This window comes from Rhinolophus sinicus, linkage group LG12, assembly GCF_036562045.2.
Source record: "Rhinolophus sinicus isolate RSC01 linkage group LG12, ASM3656204v1, whole genome shotgun sequence".
Taxonomy (NCBI): domain Eukaryota; kingdom Metazoa; phylum Chordata; class Mammalia; order Chiroptera; family Rhinolophidae; genus Rhinolophus; species Rhinolophus sinicus.
In genome coordinates this window covers 5689260-5716358 of record NC_133761.1, presented here as the reverse complement: position 1 = coordinate 5716358, position 27099 = coordinate 5689260, and positions in this window count along the sequence as shown.

The window sequence follows — 27099 nt, the reverse complement described above, 5'->3', positions numbered from 1 at the left end:
CTTGTAACGTTACAAAGGACACAAGTTCTCCACTTCTCTTGGCTCTGGCCCAAGGTAGGTGCTCACAGGAGCCTCACTTCCCACCTCCGGGAGTCACCAGGCCTATCAGATCCAACTTGACAAGACTCGTCGTCTCAGTCCCCATGGCCACTCACTGCCCTGCTTCCGCCTCCCCTGCCTCCTCCCTGATCCTGCCTCCAGCACCTCTCCACTGGAACCAGTCCTCCATTTTCCTGCCAGATTAACCTTTGGATTTTTTAAAAAGAGAATTTTTTTTTTTTTTTTTAGTTTCTTATTCAACCGATATATATTCATTCTAGAAAAGCTGAACGGTATTTAAAAATCACCACAGAGAAAAAAACAAAATTAGATTCTGGATGATTCCTACCCCTTTTTCTGCTGTGAACATCTTGGCGATGGCTGAATGCAATACAGCTGTTACGAGGGTGTGAGGACCACTGGAGCCCAGAGAGACACAGCACCAGCGGAAACCCAGATGCGGACACCAAAGTGTCCTCCCCACCTCCCTCCCCCGGAGGGACTCAGGCTACAACATTAAAGTCAAATGTTTGCCTGCATGTCCAGCCGGAGAGTGGAGACCAGGTGGGGTACCTTCCAGTGAAACATTGGTATGTGTTCAAAATATTTTCTTGAATTCCTCCAGGCAAGGAAATTATACTTCCCATTGACTGAAGGTTTAATCATGTGACTTGCTTTGGTCAATAAAATATAAGGGGAACTGGCATGTACTAATTTGACTGACTATTTTAAGGTGTTTCCCTATCTCTCCTTTCCCTCTGTCACGAGTCCATTTGTCCTGGATGGGGCTGCTCCTTGGTCCTGGAATGAACAGGTACGGAGCAGAGATGCACTGCACTTGTAGCTTAAGGTGAGTGTGACTGTGAGTGAGAAATGAACCTTTGTTGCTCAAATCCTCCAAGATGTTGTGTGTGTGTGGGGGGAGGGGTCATTTGTTCCTGCAGCATAAGCCCGAGCTGACTGATACACTCCTGTCGAGTCATGAAAGATAGACACATTATACCCTGAAAGCAGATCTGAAAGCTAAAGATTAGGAAAATCTTAATAAAGCATTTGAATTATGCAGTTCAAGGACATGTGGTGGTTGTGGGGATAGAAGAGCAGAACATGCTAAGAGACAGCATCTTCTTGTTAAAGGCGACATTATCCTAAGGGAGACACCAAGAAGATGAGATACGCCATTGACTCTGTGCACCATCATTTGTCTAGGGCTTCCTGTGTGTCATTAGCCCTGCCAAGTGAGATTACACGCACCATGTCACTGAATCTTCCCCCCAAGCCCATTACAAACAACATGTTAAAGATCAGTACATTGATGGTGGAGAAGTCAGTAAGTCACACACTCCCATAGGCCGTGCACAGTGGAGCTGTAATTCAGATGTGGGTCCCTCTCACTCCAGCATCCGCCCACTCTACGTCCTAAGGGTGGGCTCCTGGCCTGACCGTGTGGGGAGGGAGGTGATAGAGGCAAGATTCATCAGAGTAAATCACTGTTAGCAGGCCCAGAAAGCACTGGTCTCCCCGCCTTGCATTCTGAGGGAAACTGATGGAAGAAAGGTTGGGTGGGTGTGTCACAGCTGCCAAGGTATAGAGCTCAAAGTAGAGGTGAAATAAGAGTGCACAGAAATTTAAATTCTACACACTCATATTCTCAAGATTTTTTTTTTTTTCTTTTTCTGATTGAAAAGTAAAGCAAAACCTATTAATTAGAATTAGTTGGAGGGCAAGCGGAAGTAACCCACTGGAAGTAGCTGATGTAAGAAGGGGAATTTCTGGGGGGAGACTGGGGTGTTTGCCAGAACCAGGAGACAGGGATAGGCTGGGCCCTCAAGAATGGTGGAAGCTAGAGCCTAAACTACAGCAAGACTCTTTCTTGCCTGCTCGTGGCTCTGCTTCTCTTTGGAAAACAGCTCTTTCTTCTGTGTTCCAGCCTTGTCTAGCTGCCATCAACTCTCAAGCTCCCATACCTTATGTTTCAGCCACCTGGAGAGAAACAGCTGAGTTTCATTTCCAAAAAAATGTGGGAAAGGTTTTGATTCTAATGCATTTTAATTGAATGTCCACGTCTAAGCAATCGGCGGTAGCCTGGGGTTGTGGTCATGTTGCACACCCATGGCAGCAGCTCTTGTGTTATTGGGTCGATGCGGTGGAAGGTTCCAGTAGAAATTGCTGGAGGCAGGGCAGCATTCTACAAAGCTTCAATACATATGTGCACTAGAGAATATTTGCACAAAACGAAAAACTAGAAGAACACAAGTGGAGAACACAAAGGACCCTGCTTCCCAGAGGCAACCAACTGGAATATCCTAGTATATTTCTTAATTATATTTTCTGAATGCATGTTCCATTACATGGTTGAACCATATCACATATACTAAGTCAAAGCAGAGATAACAGAGACAAATTCTAGGTTTTAGGTGGAAGAGGATATGAAGAGGGATTTACTATCAGGTGATATTCAACACGGTGTGGGGGGTGGAGGGGTCATTAGTTTTTCCAATTGAAACAAAATTCAGGGTGTTAGTTATGAAGTTTAAAGTTGCAATGTGTATGCTTATATAAAGGGATCTCTTCAACACACTAAACAACTAGTGAACTCCCTGTCTCCCCCAGTTAAATATTTGTCACCTCTTGAATAAAACCCAAACTCTTTGTTTGAGTCAGGAATGCAACCTTCTGTCAACTGGCCCTTGACCTTTTGTGCTGCTTCCATCTCAAACCCTAGGCAGATTCATCTGATTAAAGTTTGTTCATTGGCTCATTTATTTACTTAGTCATTCATTACACATTTACTAAGGTAGGCACTGGAGACAGAAAAATGAGTAAGACACCTCCTTTTCGCTTGAGGGTAGTACACAGCCTATCAGGGAGGAAAATGAGTAATCAGGAAACATCAATAGGGTAGTAAATGCCATGTTAAAGAGAGGCCTCAGGTACCCACCACTGCACAACATCTTAAAGACCTTGTAGAATTTCCCAGGGCAGACGTGGGGAAGGCCCTCTGTAACCTGACTTGGCTCACACTGCCCAAGGCTAGTACAGGTCATGCTCTTCCCGTGCCAAATTTCCAGGAAGTTGGCACCTAAACCTTTGTACCACCTCCCCTGTGGCCCTCTCCTCCTCTTCCCTTTTCCCATTTCCCATTTCTTCAGCTTCCTCTGCTTCCCAGAAGAGGAAGCGTCATGGAAGGAGTTAGTGCCTTTGCTTCATGGCCACCTCGCCCCCCTGCCCTCCTGTGCCTATTGCAGCTCATGCTGCCCGAAGGGCTGCCTGGCACACTCCCTCTCCACGTCTTCCAGCCCACCTACTCCATTTCCAATGCCCACTAACAGCGCTCTATTTAATGAGGTCAGGCCTGCCTGCCATGCATCTAAGCCATCATGCCATTGTCAACATTGACATTTCACTTTTCTAGTTGTTGAGTTGCCTTCTGCGTGTATAATTGCAAACCTTTTTCCTTTTGGGTCCACTGCTTATTTGATAGTGGAGCCACAAGAGGAAAATGCATCTAGTCAGTGAAATTACGATGGAGAGCATTTAATGCCTCTGCCACCGTGTCTGCACCCAGGTCGTTCTGAATGCAGAGAGAAAAGAGGCTTCCGGTCCTCAAATGAACAAGGGCTGACTGGGTGACTAGGTTGGGAGGCAGGCAGGTCCCTGGACTCTGGCATCAGACGGACGTGTGTGTGCCCATCTGTGTGTCCATGCATGTGTGTGCAGATGTGTCTACAGAGATACGAGTGGGCCTGAGGTGGTGCTTGCATGAAGGGGATAGTGCATCACCCATGTTTTAGGAAGGCAAGAATTCATTCACTCATACACGTTATTCACCACCAGCAAAGTATGTTGGATTCTGACTCTGTGCCAGGTCCTGAGCTCGCACTGGGGATTTAAAAATGAATACATTGAGATTTCCACCCTCAAGCAATACTTATACACTCGGGAATGGAGTTTCTCAACCTTCATGTGATTGACATTTTGGGCCAGTGAATTCTTCGTTGGGTGCAGAGCTGTTTGGGACACAGTCAAACATCTAGCAGCATTCCCGACCTCCACCTTCTAGACGCAAGTAGAAACCCCCACTCCCAGTTGTGGTCATCAAACCTGCCCTCCAGACAAGGCCAAAGGTCAGGAATGGAGCTCAGAGGAGAGGGGAGGTGCTCTGTGTTGGTGACAGGGGAGAAGGAAGGCTGGACGTTTGAAAGGGCAGGTGACCTTATCTCAGGGGCATTTCTAACCCACTGGAGAACCAAGCTCAGAGTAGGGGACTCCTCCCTGGAAGACAGTGCTGGAGGGCTCAGTGTGGAGAGCCTGGGGACTGGAGAGAAACAGAGTTTGCCACCCCAAAATATGCCTCTTTGGGTATTATTTTAGGCTGGTTATTTTTAAGGAACAGCAGACATGCGAGAAGCTCTGAAAACCCAGTAGAAGTTACTCTTTCTAAAAGGACATTTATAAGGGAAATCTCTGAAGGGGACCAAAGTTTTGCCACCCCTAAAACTGTGCCTTTTGGGATATTGATTTGAAACTGGTTATTAAGAAACAAAAGACTCAGAAAGAACTTCTGACCATCCCCCTTCCCTAAGAGATTCAGATGGAAAGGTCTGTTCTAGGAAAGCAATCTTAACATAGTCACCTTAACATTAGACAGGAAGGCGCCAGGCAGGGGTTGGTAGCTAGACACCCCCCTATGTCCCATTGTTTCTGGGTTGTCTAGTAGGAGTTTCCCTGCTGCGTGTGTTACGCTCTTCCTCAGCTACCTGTAAATTACCTATTTCCTTCGAAATCTCAGACCTCTGCCTCCTTTCTCCTCGTCCATAATGGCATATAAACCCCAACTACCCAGTGCGTTTCAGGAAGGTGGGAGGAAAAATATTTTTATTAGCCCCCACTTCTCCATTTATAAGAGTATTTCCTCACTGTACCAGGCCTGCCTTCACGATCAATGTGGAAGACACAGACTTAAAGCTGCATAACCCTCTTATCCTTGCTTACCGTGCTTTTCCTGGTAACCCCCATAACTGCCTCTCCACACCCCGGCATCTTCTTTTGTCTTTAGCTGAAGGTGGTATTTAAGGTAATGGCTTCTGCCATTTTGGCAAGTCAATCAGCTTTCCTGGGTCTCTCCCATGGAAGGAGAGGTGTACATACTAAACTGTAACTTGTTTTTCTCCTGCTAATCTCTCTCATGTCAATTTGATTGTGAGACCGGCCCAAAGAACCTTGATGGGTAGATGAAAATTTTCCCTCCCCAACAGTACAGACCCAGCCCCAGCCTGCTCACTACAGTGCAGTGCGGGGAGCGTCTCATGGGAGCTCAGAGACTCGCCGCTCATCCTCCTGGAGGCTCCGGGGGAGACTGCGTTTCCTTCCTTTTCCAGCTTCCAGAGGCAGCCCACATTTCTTGGCTCGTGGCCCCATCACTCTGACCTCTGCTTCCCTTGTCAAATCAGCTTCTGTGAATGTGAGCCTCCTGCCTCCCTCTTAGAAGGATCTTGGAACAACATCAGGCCCACCCATCGAAGGTGCAATAGAGTCTGCATTCCCGGGCATTCATTCAAGGTCAACCACGATTTGATCTCTGCCTCCCTCCAGTTGGTCTCTCTAGTCCTGGCTCCTTTCTCTACGAGTATGTAGACACCTCTTACATGTCTCTTCCTGCAGCCACACCAGGACTCCCAACCACTGATACACAAAGAGAGCTCCAGCATAGCTACCAGCATCTTTGCTGACTTTTGGTAGCAGTTTTCTACTATCAAGCTGCTGGGCTGGGGGAAGCATTCCTGGCCCAGGTGTTAGGGTCCTGGTACTACATCATGGGCTTGGGTTTGCTGGTGAGAAGTAATCAGTAGGCTTTTGAGGCGCATGATCTGATATGTAGACCTGATTCAACTAGCTCTGGTATGACTATGGACAAGCCATTTTAACTCCTTCACCTGGGAAAAGGTGCTAATGAGCCCCACCTGGAGCGAACTTTAGGGACATTGGATCCAACCACTTTCCCAATTGTTTGGCAAAGGAGCTTAGTTTCTTCTCTGCAATGGAAAGCATATTTGGGTTCAACAGAGTGAATATGAACATAGTCACGGGCACATAGAAGGGGTTCTATAAACAGGAATTATTATTGCATAATTGTGCATGTTGGTCTCAAGGGCATTTTACGTTCTGCCATTTGTCTGAGCTGCTACAATCAACAGGACCCTTTAGGACACTCCTTACCACTTCTGTTGGGGTCTCCCAAGGTACCCTATCGTCATCGCAAGAGCTGCTCTGGTTGTGTCTGGAGTAACAAGACAAATCTGCCTGGGTGTGAGTTAGAACTAGTTATAGACATGCTTATCTTCCTGTATTCTGCAAACTCGGAGTGCAGGGATGGATTTCTCTCCCTGGCTGCATCTAACCACATGGTGCCCAGAATTTGCCCCATCCCTTCTCATTAAGTAAACACATTCATTCTCCAGTTCCATTTCGATGCGAATTCAGCTATCACTCATAGACCCCTCCTGGTAAGACTTTGCATGCCACGTGGCTTTAATGACCATGACCACCCGTGGGTCAGATGCTATTGCCATCATCTGAAAAAGCAGGAAATAGAGCTCAGTTGAAAAGTTCTGCACACGGGGCTGAGCTCTGCCCGAGAGGAGGGTGGGCAAACACAAGACATGGCGAGAGTGCAGCCAGGAATCAGCCCTTCCTCTGGCCGTAGTCTACAAGTCAGGGACACACAGGAGGCTGGATCAGGAGCCAACTTGAGTGTATTTTCTGGGTGGCAATGATGTGAGTGTCCTCATTTCTATAACCAAAAAAAAAAAAAAAAAAAAAAATGCCTTTGTTTCTTCACCTTGGTGATCACGGTTTTCATTTCTTTGGAAATGCTTCTGGAGCAATAGCCATTTGAAACGATTTATTGCTGAAATGAAAACTTCAAGAAGGTGAAACAAGAAAATGTCTGCTGAGGTAGAATATAATTGCTTGCTGTGGAGCAGGCCTGCTGCTTGGTGGTTGCCAGGGTTTAGTGGGTGAAGATGAGGAAGGGGGCATGATGGGGACCCCAACTCCAGTCGTCGCTATGGGCAGAGTTGTTGGTTTCCTCTGGGCCTCTGACACTGCCATCCCCCACACACATATTAAGAAGGTTACATATTTTCCTACCACCTTTTAGTTTGAGGGATAATGGAAGAACATAGTTGTATACAGATAGCAGCTGTCTTTTAATAGATACGCTGGATAGTCCTGAGAAGAGAAACAGTGGCTGGCCTTTAGGAGAAGGGAAGAGGCATGAGCTGAGGGAACCTTCTGGAAAGTGGGTGGCCGGTGGATAAATAAGTAGGAAACAAGGATGCTGATGCAGCCCTGAGGTAAAGGGCACAGGCTGCCAGATGCAAGGCCTGCTCCTCTCCTTCCTAGAGACGTGGCCTCAGGGAAAGGTGAGAAGGTGGGGAGATGATTCTGAGGGGCTCCAGTGAGGGGGAAAGTGTCCCGGGGGATTCCAGGGTGACACCCTGGGGCTGAGGTCCCCTCCCCCCAGCCAGCACCTAGGATTCTGGCCTCGTGGCCCCACAACCGTCCCACGGCCTTTGTGGCCCTGGTGTCAGTGGGTGCAGAAGGTACCTGCCTGAGCCCTCATGCCACATTCTATTAACAGCACAGAGGATGAGCTGCTTCACAGGACAGCTCTGCATCTCCAGTGACAACTGTGGAGCCACATGGCCCCGCAAGTCTGCCTCGCTCTTCAAGCTCCCTCTCGTGCTGCATGAGGGGCGTCGGGAGAGCTTCTTCTCAGTCCCTGCCCTGGTTCGGATGCTGAGCTGCTTGGCTATTATCTCCGTCTTCCAGTCTTCACGTTGCCCTTTAGAAGGGATGCTCCGCCATAGGACCCTTCTTTCAGGCCTCAGAAGAGGAAGCTCCCAAACTGTTTCCAGGGATATTAATTGTATGCGTGATTTTTTGCTATTTTCCCTGAAATTCAATTCCACAGTCCTGCCTGAGAGGAGGACATCTCCACCCCGTGATGCCTCCCAGAGACTTACTGGCCCCTGGAATTTCTGTGATGGAAAATGCAACAGTCTTTTCCAAACAGCAAAGAATGCGTCATACATGTACTCAAAAGTGGCAAATACATGGTTATAGATGGGCTTTAAAGGGGGAAAAAGAAAACCAACTAGAGTGGCTGAAGTCCTTGAGTTACAAGATGAGTGCTTTGACGCATGGGAAAGGAAAAGCAGTTTTACTTCTACGCTTCTAAGTTTTCCGGCTGAACTAATAAGCAAATGGACATGAGACAGATTAACAAGAGAAAATGACCAAATTTATTACATATGTACCTACGGGGGTTCCATAAGAATATGGGACCAAAGACACATTGGGCAGTTGAGGGTTATGCTGTTCTGGAGAAAGAAGTGAAAGGAGACAACTCACAGGTAGATGAGAAAAAGCGAACCTGCGGCAAACAAATTCTTGCTGTCCACCCAGAAACAATGGGACACAGAGGGGAATCCAACAAACACACGTTGCTTGGTTTCTCCCTCTGTCACACTTAGTTCATATTATGTTAACATGATAGCTCCCTTGAAGCAGGTTTTTCTATCTAAATTCTGTTAGACAGGTAAGGGGGAAGGTCAACAATTCTCTCTGAGTCTTTTGTTTCTTAAAAACTAACCAGCTTAAAATAACCAACATCCCAAAAAAGCATATTTTGGTGTGGCAAAATCAAATATATTAATGTCTTAACTAAATTAACTATATTAATTAAATTAAATTAATGAAATAAAAATTAATATATGTGTGTATATATACATATATATATATACACACACACACACACATACATACACACACACACATACATTTCTATGGCTAAAACATTACTATTTAAAATGCATATACCTATATTAATAAAATGTTAACAAGATAATAAAGACCAGACCACAAGTCACCAAAATGTCAATGATATTCATTACGCCTGAAAACACCAAAAAATCTATCATACAATTTATGGTCATTTAACACCCCGAGGAAAGACTGAAGGTAGGGAATATATAAAATGGAGTCACTTAACCAAGCTGCTAAAATTATTAACATTATGAAGATTGAGGCATAAGAAGAGACTCTATTCTTATTCTAACCAGTGTGGGAACTTAAACTTTTTGACTTTCCACTCTTGCGTCAGTGCCTGGGTATACGTCAGGCCTCCAGATAACCCTCTGGTGACCCCTGGAAGAACTCAGGTATTCAGATCATCTGCCATCCATTATCCTCATCACCTGGCATCTGATTGATAACCATCTTGGACCAACCCTAGGGCTAAGACTGCAGGACTGACCATTCTCAAGAATGTGCTTTCTAATAGAAGAACTCATAACTTTGCTTTCTTCTTCAGAACACTTCGGAATTTCTGCCGTGCTATGCTCCCAGTTTGAGAGCTCAAAGACCCTTGAATAAAGGAATCTCTATCATTTATTGCTAACAAAGCCTCCAGACTCTTTTTGAGTTCGTTTAACAACCCCTTGTGCCCTGGAAACAGTTCCAGAGCTTTCTCTTCTGAGGCCTTGAGGAGAGGTTTGCAAATGTGTTTTGTAAGAATTAATATTCTTTATAAATTATTTCCAGCTCTCCACCCTCTGGTAAGATTGCACTTCTAACCTCTTTAATTGTGTCCATGTGACTGGCTTTGGTCAATGACATGTGAGCAGAAGTGACAATGTTACATCTACTGGGAGTGTTACACGCCAGTGAGCAGTTTGCCCTGCTTCCTTCCTATTGGCAATCACTGGATATGAATTAGACAGGGGCTGTTCCATTTGCCTCAGCCTGGAGTGAAGCCAGTGTGAAGCGGACCCCCTGGCCCACCCTTGAGGGGCACCTAGTATGAGACAGAGGTAAAACTCAGTGTTTTTAAGCCTCTGAGATTTTGCATTGTTAAATAACTAGTCTATTCTGATTGAAACAGCTCGTTTTGGCAGATACTAGTCTTGTTTTGTGTGTCTCGTGTCTTCTGTTTTTGGGTCTTGGACAAGACAGATATAACACTAGGCGTACATATTGAAATGGGGACTTGTGGCACAAACAGTAGTAGTACCAGGACCCACGGGGGTTATTCGTATGATACAACTGCTCACAGAAATGGAGTAGATAGAATTTGAAGGTGACCCCTGTGGATAGAAAAGGGGTTCTGTAATAAATCTGACAAGTCCAGTGACTGAAACTAACCTCACAGGGTGATCTGATCATAAATTCCTAGCAGGGCAGGTCACGGTGGGTAGTCACGCCCCAGGCATCTATCTTCTTTAGTAAAAGTGTTATCTTTGCCTTACCCAGCCCTGTCAGTTGTTTCTGTGCATCTAGGTCAACATGCCTTTGAAATACCAGAATAATCCTCTTTTCCAGACCCTTCAGAGGCATAACCACCCTCAAGGGAGCACATTATCTTGTTAACTATCCTGTAATCCAATCATAGGGATTTTCTCCTCGCTTTCTCCCACCTTCATGTAATCTTCCTTAAGTTCCCTCCTGAATTCCAGATATACCAAAGGAACAGCAAAACAGACATTCTCCTGAGCATCTGAGAGCTTGCTTTCCATCGTGTCATCAGTTTGGCTCAAATGCACACTTATAAAAATGCTCTGCACGTTTCAGCGTTTCTTACACCAATATCCTCATGATGTTTGTTTTATGGGTCTGCTTGGCTAGGCGGTAGGACCCAGTTATTTAATTGAATCTAATCTAGTTGTTGCTGTCAAGGTATTTGGTAGAAGTGGTTCATGTCTACAATCAGTTGACTTTAAGTAAAAGACATTTCTCATGATAGTGCAGATGGGTTTCATCCAATCACACCCCCAGCCTGCCCGTTAGAGGACCTTCCTAAACAAAACACACTTACAAGAGACATCGGCGACTTGCAATTTCTCTCAAGAGAGCCTAGCTTCTCAGCATGCTCTCTGAGACCATCCCTGCCCCGGCTCTTGGCTGCCTCCCGAGCATCCTGCCTGCGCTGCCCCTCCAGCCTGCTGTCCCCTCCCCCATCCTATCTCCTGCTTGGTTTTCCGTATGGACATCATGCAACTTTGCCCCAAGACATCTTCAGCACCCACTCACTCTGTACCAGATGCTTGTGAAATGCAACTGGTTTTCTACCCAGTTTTATCCAGTCTCCGTAAGGCATCTCAATTCTTTACAGAAATTAACAAATGATTTCAACACTCATCTTGGCATCCAGGGTGCCAAACATGATACCTGACCCAAGAAGGGCAGGGAGAGGCTGGGCTGGACAAAGCAGTCTGTGCCTGCCACTCTCAGGGCATAAACTTGGCGTGTTATTTCACTGCTCTGGACCCATATATGAAAGATGCCTCGCCATGCTTCCCAGGGAGTTGGAGGATTAAAGACATGTGAGTGCCGAGTGCCGTCTGGATTGTGGTTTGTCTCCTCTTTTGTGACAATTTTCTTCTCAGTTTCCATTGAGCTTTCTTCCTCGGAAAAATCTCAGTGAGTCAAAGGCAAACGTTAATGTTACATGAATGAAATCATGATCATGTTATAACATGGCCCCCCTTTCCGGCAAATGCTTTACTGACTCTTGAGGCTTGACTGACTCTGTGCTGTGCTGAAGGAAAAAGCTTCCTCAGGTCCCCACCCAGCCCAGTGGATTCCTTTTTGACATCAGACAGACTAAATTAGTAATTACCATCGGACACCTCCGCACTGTCGAGGACGGCTTTCAATTAGCAGGCAGCTGCTGCACTCCCATTAGCTAATGTCACCGTCCCGGTGTTTTTTCTGAATGATAATTACAGTGTGCACCAACGCATATTTTTAACTGTTCCCTTTTTTTTTTCCTAAATGGAAAGAATGTCATTCTCTTTCTACAGAAGTGCAGCTGCAGCATTGTTGTCCCTATTAAGAAAATTAAAAATAAAACAAAAAACCTGGACAATTTTCCCCTAACAAGTGGCCACATGAAACCCCAGGCTTTCAGCCTGAAGAGAAAATGTTGTATATTTGTAACCAGTTTTAGCAGCTTGCAGTGTATGTGCGCACGCGTGTGTGTGTGTGTGTGTGTGTGTGTGTGTGTGTGTGTGTGGCATATTTGCAGGAATAATAACTATACATTGCTTAGAATGAAAATTGTCCCCAAAGTTTCTTCTGGACCCCTCTTTTTGGAGTGATCATAAGCTATAAGGGAATGCCCATGAAATAGGCAGCTGGAGCTTAGGAAACCTGTTTATTTTTATTCTGTTTTAAACATAACATGGTACGTTCCTTTGCACGCTTCATCCAGCTTCCCAAATATGATCGAAACTAAGAAGTTAGTATTGGTCCAGGACTCTTAACAGACTTCATTCAGTTGTTCCTTATTTTTCCACTTATGTCCTTTTCCTGCTTGGGATCCAACCCAGAATCCCACATCACACTTAGTTGTCACATCTCTTGTGTCTCTTCTGATCTGCAACAGTTTCTTAAGCTTTTTCTTTCATGCCTTAGACCATTTTGAAGAATACTGGTCATGCATTTTGTGAGTGTCCTTCCGTTTAGGTTTGTCTCATTAGATTGGGGTTACAGATTTTTGAGAAGGTATCACAGAGGTGAAGTGTCCCTCTGGTTGCATGATATTAGGGCGTATGTAACGCCACCCTAAGTTATCGCTGGTGGTGGAACTGACCATGTGGTTGAGGGTGCGTCTGGCGGGTTTCTGATACCAAGGTATTATTTTTCCCTTTCTACACCATATTCTTTGGAAATAAGCCTCTAAGTGTAGGCCACAACCCAGAGGAGAAGCATGAAGCCCCACCTCCTAGTGGGGGGACATGATATACTATTTGGTGGAGTGAAGATTTGGGGAGCCTGGCTCTAATGGTAGATGGGTCTCTTACACAATCTAGGGCCAGTAATTCACACTGTCTCAGCCTCCGTTTTCCTGATATCATATGCTAGTCTGTATAAGCCGCGTCCCATAGTTTGCCCAGCTTGAATGCCCAGTGCTGAGACGGTAAGTTAGGGCGATGGACTTTGCAGTTAGAAAGATGGCGATTCACCCTCCCACCACAAGCTACCAATGGCCTTCGGTTAGTTTCTTAAACCCCATAACCTTCAGCTGTCTTGTCTCCAAAATGGGATGCTAGTGATATTGAGAATGGAATCAAAGGAGTTCATAGAATTATTTCCCTGCCTGTGAGCTGGAAGAACAATTTCGGGTCCTTTTCCAGCTTTGTTGAAACACAGTTCCAACAGTAGTAGCGTGAAAACACTGCACACCCATCCCGCCTAATCCCCGAGTTGTGCACAATTACAATTCTGGTGAAGAAGATGGAGTCTGCATTGCATGTCAGGTGAAAAATAGCTCTGGATCAGCTCTTCCACTGAGTAGAAGACTGTATGCCAGTTGGTACCTCAGTTTTCCTATCTGTTAAACAAGCATGACCAGTGCAGCCACGGGCACAGTGCCCGCCACTTGGCAAACATTCAATTTCTGAGTTAAGTAGCCGGCGTACCCATCACAGACTGCTAATTGCAGAAGAATAGGTGGGTTCACAGCCATGAACTCGTGAAAGGCATAAAGTATCATGACATCCAAAGTGAGTAGCTGAGATCACAGCAGTGGTTTGATTTCAGGTAATATAGTTGGCGTCTATTCTTGAAATAGACAATAAAGGCTTTGAAGGGTGATTAGCCTTTGCCTTAAAAAACTAAATAAATGTACAAATGTGTGGACCATTGGGTAAAGTTTGTTATGTAGAATACATCAGGCATTTGGTGTTGGTAAAACTGGTACACTTTTACATGCTGATGGCTCAACTCTGTTTAGAAAGAAATGCATACATAGTGTAGACAGCACGTCATAAGACTGTTATGTACTTTGATCCAGTGAATGCATTTATGGGCCTCAAACCTAAAGAAATAGCTCAATTGAAGAAAAGAACAGCATCACAGATGGAGATATTTCTTGTTACCTTATATATAATCATGGGGGGAGGAGTTAAGAACTTCTATTCCAGAAATTATTCTGCACCACAATGTTAATTACTAGAAATGAAACAACATATGAAGTACTTATGATAGATTGTTTAGTGCAAATAATACCGTGTTTCCCCCGAAAATAAGACCTAGCTGGACCATCAGCTCTAATGTGTCTTTTAGAGCAAAAATTAATATAAGACCTGGCATTATATTTTATTAGATTTAGATTAGATCCGATCTTATATTAAAATAAGACCAGGTCTTACATTAATTTTTGCTCCAAAAGACGCACTAAAGCTGATGGTCTGGCTAGGTCTTATTTTCAGAGAAACACGGTAATAAGGAATGACATACACATCATGCTTGGAACTGTGAAAATTTGGGAGTGTGTGGACAGACTCGAGAAGACGATGTGCAAAAGTGAAAACATGCTTCTTTTAAGAGAAAAAGAAAGTAATTAGGTAAAAGTTAACCAAACACTCTTTTATGATAAGTGTTCAAACAAATCGTCCAAACTTGAAAAGTTACAAAAAATAGACATAAATGTTGTTCAAATTTCCCAAGGCTCGAAACAAAACACGAGGCCCTCATGAACACCTTCTGCTGTCCGTAAATATTTTTTTCAACCTCCTTCTGCCCTTATGTGCCCCCTCCAAGCTCCTAAATAAAATTCATACAGTCAACCCAACCATTTTTAAAGGATGAAGAGAAACAATTTCAGGACTCTATGGAAGGAGGGAGAGAAAGAGCTTCTTTTCTTTCCATTTTTCTGCAGCTTGTTAGAATCTCAGAGCCTGTGTTATTGAAACCCGAGGGTGACAAGCGTTAAGGTGAATCTATTGCCGAGCCTGGGTCCTTTAATGAGCACATTGATCAGAGAGAAGCTCAAGAAAGCACAGTCCGGTGACACCTGAATGAATATAAATTTAGCCCCGATTGAAGATCTCGCACAGTCGGCCTGTTCCCTGCTGACCGCGTTAGCGAGAGGAAAGAAAAGCAATTTCAGCCTTCAGTCTTGATTCTCTTCACGCTGTTGGCAGTTCTGAAGAAGAACAAGTTATGACTATTTTACCTCTAAAAGCAATGGGAACTTGTCAAAGATTCCTTCCCTGGAAGTGACAATCGAGGATGAGTCTCCTCAGGACTGATTTTGAATCTGAAATCAATCCATTTGCCTGGAGGACGAAGTGCTTCAAACCATAGAGTTGTCCAGAAATTGGACAGGCCGTCCCCTCAGGGAGGGAGCACCCCACCACTGGGAGAATGCAAAGGGGGCCAGGTTGGTCGGTGGGCAAGATGTTTCAGAGGGGCTCAAGCATGAAAAAGAGATTTGGGGAGAGGTGGTGGGCTTGATACTGGTACCTTTCAGAGCCTAACGTTGGCCCTTCATCATTCTAGAAAACCAGCCAGTGGACTGGCAGGAATCACCGGGGGTTGCACCCAGACAGATGGAGTTCTGGATTCTGGCTTTATTATTTACTACGTGGCACTGGCCGGCTCCCTGTGCTGGTCTGTATGTACCTCAGTCTCTGTGTTCATCAAACGGAGATTAGATTATTGTCTCACCTGTAGGGTTGTCATGAGAGCTTTTGTGAGATAATGCTTACAGGGAAAGCGCTTATCACAGTGGCTGTGTCACATGGTCTCAATAAATGTTATCATGACTACGATTATCCAGTGACTTTGCTCTACATTCAATCATTACACATCGAGCCCTTCTTAGGAGCTTGGTGTTTTTACCCACAATGTTTCACTTAAACTCCTGATACGGGCTGAATTGCATCCCAGAAAAGTGCTGGGTTGAAGTCCTAACCTCCAGGACATCAGAATGTGACTGGAGATAAGGCCTTTAAAGAGATAATGAAGGTAAAATGAAGTCATATATGAGGTAAAACCTAATCCAGAATGACCGGTGTCCTTTTAAGAAGAGGTGATGAGGACACAGACACACCCAGAGGGAAGACCGCGTGAGGACACAGGGAAAAGACGGCCATGTACAAGCCAAGGAGCCCTCAGAAGAAACCAATCCTGCCAACACCGTGATGTTAGACTTCTAACCTCTGTAACTGTGAGGAAATACGTTTCTGTTGTCTAAGCCTTCCACCCCGTGGCACTTTGTTGTGGCAGCTGAGGGAGCTAGTATACTCCTTAACCACCTTGGGAGGCATTTTCCAAAAGAGGACACAGGTTCCGTGAGGGCAGTGAAATCTTCGAGCCCACGAAGCTCCCTCAAGGAACTGTGGTGTACACTGAGGTTCACACTTAAAGTGCCTACTACGGTATTTACAGAAGTGAGGGCCTCCTGGAGACAGAGCCGGGACTCATCCCCCTGCTCCATCACCCCTGCTCCGTCCTGCTCTGAATGCTCGTTCTTGCTCACTCCCTGTCCCCGCATGACGAGGCTACCGACCCTTATCTTTTCCTGGCCTTTCTCTCCTTGCAGACTTTGGCACATCAGCACCCTTTGACTTCTGCAGCCTCTTCAGAAGTATTTTTGACACAAACAATAGTTCCGAGTTTTGCTTTTTCAAGAGGCATCAGCACAATCCAGGCAGAGACACTGGTGACTCATTTTGATCATCACCTTAAAGCGATTCCCTCTGTGAGGCCGGACCTGACAGGTCTCACTGTGCCGTGAAATCTCATACTATTTTTATACCCTTTAATCTGTCTTTGAACAGCCTCCTTGTTTGGAATGCCAGGCCCTGGATTCGCAGAAAGCACGTTTTCGAGAGCGGTGAGGACAAATTTGGCCTGTCCTAATCAAAGGTGCGGGGAGCCCCAGTCTGGGGTCCTCAGCTTTTCCAAAGTTCTCCTCCACTGCTTCCTTGTATGGTGGCCTCAGTGGGAACTCCCTGGTCACTTGACAGGGCCACTGGCTGGCTTCGTCCATCTTAGTAACGCAAAGCTCTCCAAAGCAGGATGCTGTCAAAATGTTTCTAAAGGGCTTGTGCTGTTCAGCTGAGTCACTGTTCTTGGAAGGTCATTAGGAAAATGACATTTCAGGGTGAATATCAGGGAAGGGGTCAGGCCCTTGCAATGCCTCCCAGGCACCCTGAGGCCTAGAGGGTGATCGGCTTTTCCCTGGGTTCCTTAAGAGCTTTGTACATTTGTTTGTGTTTTTATTTCATTCAATGTAAGAAGCACCCATGGAGACTAGGCATGAAGCTCACTATTGCATTCACTTCAATGTCTTTCTTTTGGATGATACAGTGAGTTCCTTTGTCTTATTAGGAATTTAAGGTGGGGGCACACTTCTCCTGCCCGCTGGAGATCCAAACCAAGAGAACCGCACACACGAGCATGATAGCCAAATGGGAAACGACTCCATTTAATTCAGAGACTAGCTGGGCAGGCAACTTGTGTGTTTTACTGCCAGGATAGCTGTGAAAGCTGAGTTGGAGAAAGGGGTGTAGCCTTGGGTCCCCCATGGATGCTCTGACTTTCCTTAGGACCCTCCACTAGGACCCATCTGCTTTGGCCAGGACTCAAGAGAGGCCCTGAGACCCTAACGTCACCCCCAGAGCGGAAGAAGGTCAAACAAGACCCCATGGGACAAGGCCTGTCCACAATGCTTATTGCATGGGGGAAGAAAGGGAAAGAGAGCCAGCCCCGGACGTGGGGTCTGCAGGACTTGAGGCCGTGGCCCTGTCAGTCGAGCATTAACTCTTCTCAGTGATTTGGGAGGTTGTCAGAAAAATTCCCTTTTCCTTGTGGGAAGAATGGGAAGAGGTATTTCCTGTTCCCATGTATACCAGGAGTAACAGAAACGTAAGCAGAAAATGCAGAAGGGCACAAAGCCCCTCGCAAACACTACATCTGGATGGGTCCTCCAAGAGCATCGGGTCTGAGTCACCATTGTTTGGGTGGGAAAGCACATGAGTGAAGGGACCTGCCAAAGGGCCACACGGTCACTCCTAGCAAAGGGGTGGTTCGAGGGTGAGTGCCCTATTCCCCCATCTCCTCTGTCCTGAAAGCCTACTGATTTGGGGACATTCCTTGTCTGACGACTATGGTCCAGCCACTCTGAAGTTCACTCTGCAGTGAGGAATGAGCTGTGATCTTCTTGAGTTCCTTTCTCTCCTTTAAACTTTCAAATGAACATGCGTCCTTGGGGAAGAGGAGATCTCTGAGAGCCAGGAAGGAACCTCCCTCTGTAACCAGCCTCTCCCCCCGCCCTCCAAACCACGGGGTTGCTAATAAACTTGTTTTCTTGCAAGGGGACATCAAAGCACTGAATTTCCTTCTCTCCACTGGCTCTAGCTTTATAGGCCAGAGGTCAAGCCAAGAAATGCAGTGGAATGTCACCTTCTAACCAAGCAAATAGGACAACAGATGAGTTTAATGGGATGGGTTCACGTTGGGGATGGGATTCAGCGACTGGGGGAGTTGAGACATGGATGGTAGAGCCCGGCTCAGTTATATGGCCGGTCTGCCTAGAGCAGGACACTTAGAGTAGGGCTGTAACCCCAGGTCCCAACACTTGGAGACCAGGTTCTTCATCCACAGAGGGACGAAGCCAAAACAGTGTTATGCAGGACCATTCATGTTTCCCAGGGTCCCTGCCAATTACTCAGCTGAGCAGTGAACACCCATCTCTGGCCAGTATGCTTAGAAGCCTTACCTCCTCCACATGGGAAGGGGTGCAGGTGGAGCTTGGAAGAGGCAGCACGTGAGCAGCTTCTTGAAAGGTGACATTCAAGCTCACTAGTGGGGAGGACAGTTCCTGCGGAACAGAGGGAGCGGCACAGGCAATGCACAAAGGTGCAAATTGTCACGGTGAATTGGGAGCTTTAAACGATTATGTGTGGCCAGAGTTCACGGTGGGGGTGAAAGGGGAGAGGGGATGAGTCTGGGAGGATGATCAGAGACCAGACCACCGAGCTGCCTACATGTCCTTCCAAGTTGTTGGCGGTTTTCTCTGAAGGCATTTGGAAGCTACTGAAAGTTTTAAGGGAAAGAATTTTCCGCCTTCCAGCCAAGATGGAGTAACAGAGACCAGACTGATCTTCTCCCTTAAAACAACAAAAAAACAAAAAGCAAGCAAACAAACAAAAACCCAACTGGACAAAATCTATGAAATAGTTTTCAGACATTGGGAAAGGGGCAGTATAGGACAGCAAACCCCGAGGGAAGGGGAACAAATGAAGTCAGCTCTATGAATACTCCTGCATGTTGCCTGGGAAGTTTCCAGGCTGTGGTACAGGGAGACGGAACCCAAACCCCATCCAGCGATCCAAGAGTTTGGAGACAGAATTAAGAGTTGGTGTAGGGCAAGGTGGCTGAAATTGTCTGAGCAGTGCTCCAGAGAGAATACGCCACAGACAGAGAGGCTTCCTGTGTACCTGTGGCTGCTCAGGGGCAGGTAGGGCACTGGGGGGTGGGCCCTAATTCTGTCTCCAGGCTTCCAGCCAATCCCCATCCCCAGCCTCGCTCTTCCTTCCTAAGTACCCCTGCTCTGCGTGTGGCACCTTTCAGAGGTTCTGCAGGACCGTTCGGCACGTTTCCCATCTCACATATCTGTTCTCTGCTTTGGATCTCATTTTCTCCTCTGTTACCTGAAGTTAACGATAATCTTAGAAATCTTAAAAGAAGTAAATGAGGTGAAGCTGGTACGGAGCCTGGCACAGGGCTTGGCACACGGATTGTGGATGAGAAATGTGTCTACTTCCATCCCCTTCCACCTTGCCCCACTCTCCCCTCTTCCTTCCTTTCTTCTTTCCCTCCTGTTACCCTTTCCTCCTCCCAAGTATTATGCATTCATATATTTCAACCACCTCAGGCTGCTTTCAGGACAGCGGTTTGTAATTACTGCAGCATGGTGTATAATGTCTGTGGCAAATTTATTTCCTTTCATACTTCTTGTAAGTGTTGCTGACACAGAATGAACGTCTCAAGTCACTCAGAGGCAAACAAATGAGACGGAAAACCCGCCAGCAATAAGGCTGGGTCGGGAAGCACATACAGGTTTCAAAAACTGCTCTCGTCTTTATCTTAAACTGTGTGGTAGTTAGAGGCTTGTCTGGGAAGATAACATGCTTCCCTGTGAACGGGCCTGACCCTGACCTGGGAGGGACGATGGGAGGTTTAGCGCCGGCTCTTTGTCAACGGCCCTGTCCAGAGTTTACCAGAAATGGGAGGGAGCTAGAGGTGATCCGACCCACACAGTGGCGCTGACCCGTCTCAAGGCCAAAGCATGCAGCGGGTGGGCCTCTCACACCCTCCAAGTTTCGCCCTGGCCCACCAGGCTCCCCGTCTTATTTCTCTAGTCTACACTTGTCCCTAGCACCTCGCCCCTTGCTTTTTATTTTTCATTAATTAATTCAGCAAGTATTTATGGTTCCCATCATGGGGCCAGGTGTCCTTCTGGGCACTGGAGACAAAAATGAATGCGCCTCTGTGCTTTCCGTCCAGGTGCTCACAGGTGGCCGGGAAGACAGGCACTGAATAGGCCCTTTCAGTTCTGTGAGGCTGGTGGCAGCACACAGGTAGTTTGGGGACAGCAGAAAAAAACAACCCCTAAGCCTGCCTGGGGGGCCTCCGCGAGTTTCTGGGAGAACTGAATTTTAAAAAGAGAGGAAAACATTTTTTCACAGCCAAGGAAACCATCACCAAAACAAAATGACAGTCTACTGAATGGGAGAAGATATTTGCCAATGATATATCTGAGAATAGGTTAATATCCAAAATTTACTTAAAAAAAAAAACTCTTACAACTTAACACCAAAAAACAAAAACAAAACAAAATCCAATTAAAAAATGGACAGAGGGCCTGAATAGGCATTTTTCCAGAGTACATACAGATGGCTAATAGACATATGACAAGATGCTCAATGTCACTAATCATCAGAGAAATGTAAATAAAAACTACAATAAGTTATAAACTCACACCTGTCAGAATGGCTATCATCAGTAAATCAACAAACAACAAGTGCCGGCGTGGATGTGACGAAAAGGGAACGCTTGTGCACTGTTGGTGGGTTTGCAAACTGGTGCAGCCACTATGGAAAACAGTACGAAGGTTCTTCAAAAATTAAAAATAGAACTACCACATGACCCAGCAATTCCACTCCTGGGTATTTATCCAAAGAAATCTAAAACACTAATTTGAAAAAAAAAAAAAATGCACCCCTATGTTTACTGCAGCTGTATTCACAATAGCCAAGATATAGAAACAACCGAAATGCCCACCAATAGATGATTGGATAAAGAAATTGTGGTACATTTACACAATGGAATATGACTCTGCCATAAAAAAGAATAAAATCTTACCATTTGCAACAAAATGGATAGACATAGAAGATATTATACTATGTAAAATAAGTCAGATGGAGAAAGACAAATACCATAAAATCTCACTTACATGTGGAATCTAAAGACCAGAATAAACAAGCAAACAAAATGGAAATAGACTCATAACTACAAAGAAAAAACTGACAGTTGCTAGAGGAGAGGGGGTTTGGGGATGGGGGAGAAGGAGAAGGGATTAGAAAGTACAAATTGGTCAGGGGAACTTGAAATATAGTGTAGAGAATATAACTAATAATATTGTAAAGACTAAGTTGGGTGTCAGATGGGTACTGGACTTATCAGGGGGATCACTTCATAGATTATATAAATGCCTAACCACTGTGGAGTACACCTATAATGATACTGAACGTCAACTATTATATATATATATATATATATATATATATATATATATATATATATATATATATATATATATTTAGATACATGTATATACATGGCCAAAAACATGTATATACTTTTTTTTTTTTAATTGGGGATGGGGAACAGGACTTTATTGGGGAAGAGTGTGTATTTCCTGGACTTTTTTCCAAGTCAAGTTGTTGTCCTTTCAGTCTTAGCTGTGGAGGGCGCAGCTGAGCTCCAGGTCCAGTTGCAGTTGCTAGTTGCAGGGGGCGCTGCCCACCATCCCTTGCGGGAGTCGAACCGGCAACCTTGTGGTTGAGAGGACAGGCTCCAACCAACTGAGCCATCCGGGAGCTCAGCAGCATCTCAGCTCAAGGTGCTGTGTTCAATCTTAGTTGCAGGGGGCGCTGCCCACCATCCCTTGCGGGACTGGAGGAGTTGAACTGGCAACTTTGTGGTTGAGAGCCCACTGGCCCATGTGGGAATCGAACCGGCAGCCTTAGGAGTTAGGAGCATGGAGCTCTAACCGCCTGAGCCACCGGGCCGGCCCCTACACATTTTAAGAAAGGAAAAAAAAAACTATTAAAACTATAATACTCAATATATACAGACAACAAAAGATGAATACAAGTCCTGTTTGACTTCTGCAATGACAAGAGGTGCTCAGAGTGGTTGCCATCAGCGTCTAGACACTTCTGATTATGGCAAACGATTGCTGGAGCAACGCTGACCAACGTGTCCACTTAGATACATTTTTTTGGCACCCCTGGTATATGGTCACAAGATGTAAAGCTCAGCACAGGGAATAAATTGACGGTATTAGAATAGCTATACAGTGTCAGATGGGTAGTAGACTTGGTTGGGTTATCACTTTGTGTGGGGTGTAAATGTCTAATCATTATGTTGCTTTGCACACCTGAAATTAATAAATAATAATAATAATAATAATAAAAAGAGAAAACCAGAGCTCGTCTAGGAAGCATTAGGTTGAGGAGTAGAAGCCACTGCTCCAGGTGGGAGAAGAACCTGAGTGTGATGGTAGAGCTGAGATTTGGGTCCAAAGGCCAACCTCTCTCCTCACGGCCACACCGCGTCCAGAGCAAGAGGCCATGCGGAAATGGGGGCGCTATTCCACTTGGTGCAAGAGACAGTCCAGACAGCTCACACTTCACGTCCCAAACCTCTTCATCTTCAGGCGTGTCTACACCCCACGACCAGACCATTCTTTCCCCAAACACGAAACGAGGTAATCCTCCAAGACGTTTTTGGACTCGGTCGTGGAAGGTCCAGGGTCCAAGCTTCTTGCCTTTGTCCTGCTCAGTTTCCTGAGGGAAACCACACAAGTGTGGTGACCAGGGCAGTGGCATCCGGACGTGCAAAGCACCTAAAATCCTCTCCAGGAAATTGCTCGCGGGGTAATAACAGCCTTCTGCCCGGTCCTTGCCCAGAGCCAGGTAACGTGTGAAGTCCTCTACACCCCATGTTTTCACTTACTGAATCCTTGGAGCATTCACAAAGCAAGTGGATTTTTTACCATCCCCATTCTGAGTGGAGAGAACAGCAGCTCAGAATGTTTAAGAAACCTTCCCAAGGTCACACAGCCAGTAAACGGAAACCCAGAGGTAGATACAGATCTGACTTCAGCATCCTCCCTCCCACTCCTGCCACATGCAACACAATGGGAGTGAAGTGGACGTTTCCTTTAGAGATCCCAAGTCATTTCTCCAGCATCAATATACAGCCCCAAAGAAAAGAAAACAAACCAACAAACTCCCTGAACAAAAATCTCCCTGGGATTTCACAGGGATCAGTGTAAAACCAGATTCGGGCTTGAAACCTGCATTACCTTTATAATAGACAGGAGAGACCTGGCTCAGACAGATCATAGGCGCAATATCAGAGGATTTGCCTGCCATGTGGCGGTGTCACCCAGATCCTCGGAGCATTCGTGAGTGGCTGGTCATCAGGGAAACAGGAACGGCACTGCGCTGAGCTCTGCTCAGTCCCCACCCGTGGAGGCTGAGGCTTTAAAGGTCTCTGATGAGGGGCAGAACAGGCTGCCTGTGAACGAGTCCCCTTGTCCCTGGGAGTGTGCCAGCAGGGCAGAACAGGTGCTTGCTGGGGGACCTGGCGGGGACCCCTGCCCTGGAGAGTTAGCTGGGCAGATAAAGCGAAGCCCATGAGAAAGGGACTGTCTGGAGGCCTCACAATACTCTGAGGTCAGCACCAGGCTCAGGTCTCTCCCTGCAGAGTCCTATGGGCATAAGGAGTCAGGGAGAAAGGTGGCACGCAGGACACTGAGAGCCCAAAGGGCACAAGGCAGAGCCACCACTTAGATTAAGACCCTCAATCCTGTCCCCAGTGTTACCCGGCCCAGGCCAACGCCCAGGACTTAGGAAGTGGAAAGTGGATATTATTAGGGAGCAGGGGGTGGGGATACCCTTCCACACGCTGGAGCATCCACAGAAACCAGGATCTACAGGGACAATGAGCCTTGAGCTTAGAAACAATGGACTTAAGGCCACATTGCGCTCCATCAACCTCTCCTTGGGGACTGCATGAGACTGGTTGTTGCATGAAGCCATGGCTGTTGTCACCTTGACTGATGGATGGGGCAGCAATACCAGGCACATTCCTGGGACAAAGAGATGTGCTTGGCCTGGCAGGAGTGGGTGGGAGGATGTTGCTGGAAACGGGTTTAGCTATGAAGCAGACCCTGTGTGCACGGGAAGAGTCAGCAAATATGTGAATGAAGGCATCTCTGTGTCCAGCTGGGAGGGAGGCAAAGACTAGTTGCACCTTATTCCGGCAGACAGTTTGGATGGGTCAGGAATTGGAACCCAAATACGCCTCTTTATTGTATTTTATTATTATTATTGACTGCCACTTCGGCTAACAGCAAACTTAATTCCTTTTTGGAAAACACTTTCCCATTTGGGGGACTGTACATTGAGGTGCCGACTCGGGCCTGAAACTAGACCTACTGAGTAATCTCTCAGGGCTTGCATCTTGAAGAGTAAGACAAGAGCAAAGACAACAATAAGAAAACAAACACCACCAGTCGGCCTCATTCCACTTAGAAGCATCTTCCTGCCATTGGAGAGCCTCTTTGAGTTGCAAGAAATGGAAAAGGCAACTCTTACCTGGCTTGAAAAATAAGAAGTACATTGGCTCAAATAACTGAAAAGTCCAGGCATAGAGCTTGATTTGGCTTACAAAAAGTTTGAGCCAAATTCATTAAGAATTCGGGATTTTAATCTTTTACACTAGTACCCACTACATTGCATTCATGGATGGTCAGTCACTCACTCCATTCTCTCTCTCCACCACCCCTAGTACCAGTGGTTCCCAGGACTTATGCCTTGGGAACGGGCTCAAGTCAGCCTGCATTTGTCAAACTCAGATAAAGGGGGAGGCGCTTCAACGGGAATTCCATTTCAAGGTCCATTTCCGTGGGAATTTCAGACAGAATCTAGGAGTGTTACAAACATGATTGATACTGTGAGAACCAGATTCTGGTCTGGATGAAGCCCTGACATCTCAGAAACGGCTGTGGTTCCAAGCTCCTTCCTGGAAGCGGTTGGGAGGTTTTCACAGATGCAAGGAAGGAGGACTACCCAGTGACGGGGAGCACGGCTGAAATTCTCATTTAGGAAGTTATCTAGCAAAGAGGGAGCAGGCAGCCTGCTGCCATTCATTCAGTAAATACCTACTGAGTGCAAAATTTGTCTAGTTGCTATTCTAGGCCCTGGGGACAGGAGATGGACAAAGAGACAAAAATCACTGCTCACAGTGGCATGTTTTCTAGTGTCTTCCTGTCCTTGGTAATATTCTGCTCATCACTGAGACCCACCTGAAACCATAGCATTCATGCATGAAGCGTCCACACATTCATATATTCCATCAACATTCTCAAATGTTTACCATGCAAGGCATTGAACTTTGAAGAAGCATGAGAAAAGGTCCTTTATGCCAAGAAGCTCACACTGTGGAAGAGGAGAGGTGGCAGGTAAACAGGTTGTGGTCTCGGTGCCATTGGGGCAGTGGAAGAAATAGGACAGACTGCTATGGCAGCACAGAAAGGCTCCTAAACCAGACTGAGAGTGAGGGCATCATCAGAGGAGGTCTTTCTGGGAGAAGATTGGTGAGAAAGGCACCCAGGCTTGGGGCGGGGTGGTGCATCTCTTCTCCCCGTGGCAACCTTCTCCATCCTGTCTAGCTCCCCTTCCCACCTGTGAGCTCTTGACTCCCAACTTCACTGTCCTAAAACCCTGCTTCCCTTCCTCTCCCATCCAAGCCGTGATCTTGAAAACATCCCCTACCCCCCAAAATCCTCCTGCATGCTAATTTCTATCTCAGCATCTGTCTCTCTGAGAATCCAGACTAAGGCTGCAGTGAGTTTATCTGAGCAAACATCAATCTGAATTGGGCAGCGCTAAACTGAGAGTGGTTAGGAGTGCTCCAAGGACAGGAGCCAGGGGAGACACTGCTATAGGGAAGACACAGAAGAACAGCAAGAAAATTATTTCATTGGCTACAGCTTGAGCAGGTGCCTTAGGAAAGGTTACTTAACTGTTTGTGATTAGTTGTGCTTAAGTTTCATTTTCTTGAATTCGAATGCATTGACTCTGGCTTAGGTTTTGGTTTGCATGTATGGGCTATCAGTGCATTAGAGCCACATCCCAGTCTAATGGACTCCTTGTTTAATTTATTTAACACTACAAATCCACAGTAATCAAGACATGTAAATCAACGGTACAGCATTAAGCATCCACAATTAAATTCTCACATTGTTGATCAACTGATTTTCAACAAGTGTGCTAAGACCATTTGATGAGGAAAGAATACTCTTTCCCACAGAAAGATGCTGGGGCTACCTGATATCCACATGCAAAGTATGAGGTTGTGGAGGAGACCCAAGATGGCTGAACAGATAAACACTGTGCCTGCTTCCTTCCATTAACACATGGAAATCACAACTAAATTGCAAAACAATCAACCTGGAAAACCATCTGAAAGCTGGCAGAACAGAAGTTTTTTAACTACAAGTATAAAGAAGCCACAACGAGACTTGCAGGAGTGGCAGAGACACAAACTGGGCTGGTCCCAAACCTCTGTGGCACATGAAAGTTGGGAGGGAAACTTCAGCCATGGACGTTCCCCCCAGAGGGGTGAGGGACCCCAGCCCCCAGCTGGCACCCCAGCCCGAAGTACTGGTGCTGGGAAGAGGAGCCCGAACACCTGGCTGTGAAAAACAGTGGGGATTCTGACCATCCAGGTGGGATGGAAAGTGGCAAGAAACCCAGGTGTCCTCTTAAAGGGCCCTCACCCACCGCACAGACTCATTCGCTCGCAGACACTCACCTTGGGCTCCAGCGGAGGGAAGGTGACTCGAGGGACATCAGAGGCACACGGTGAGCAGACTGAAGTATGTGGCTTCAAGGCCAGCGC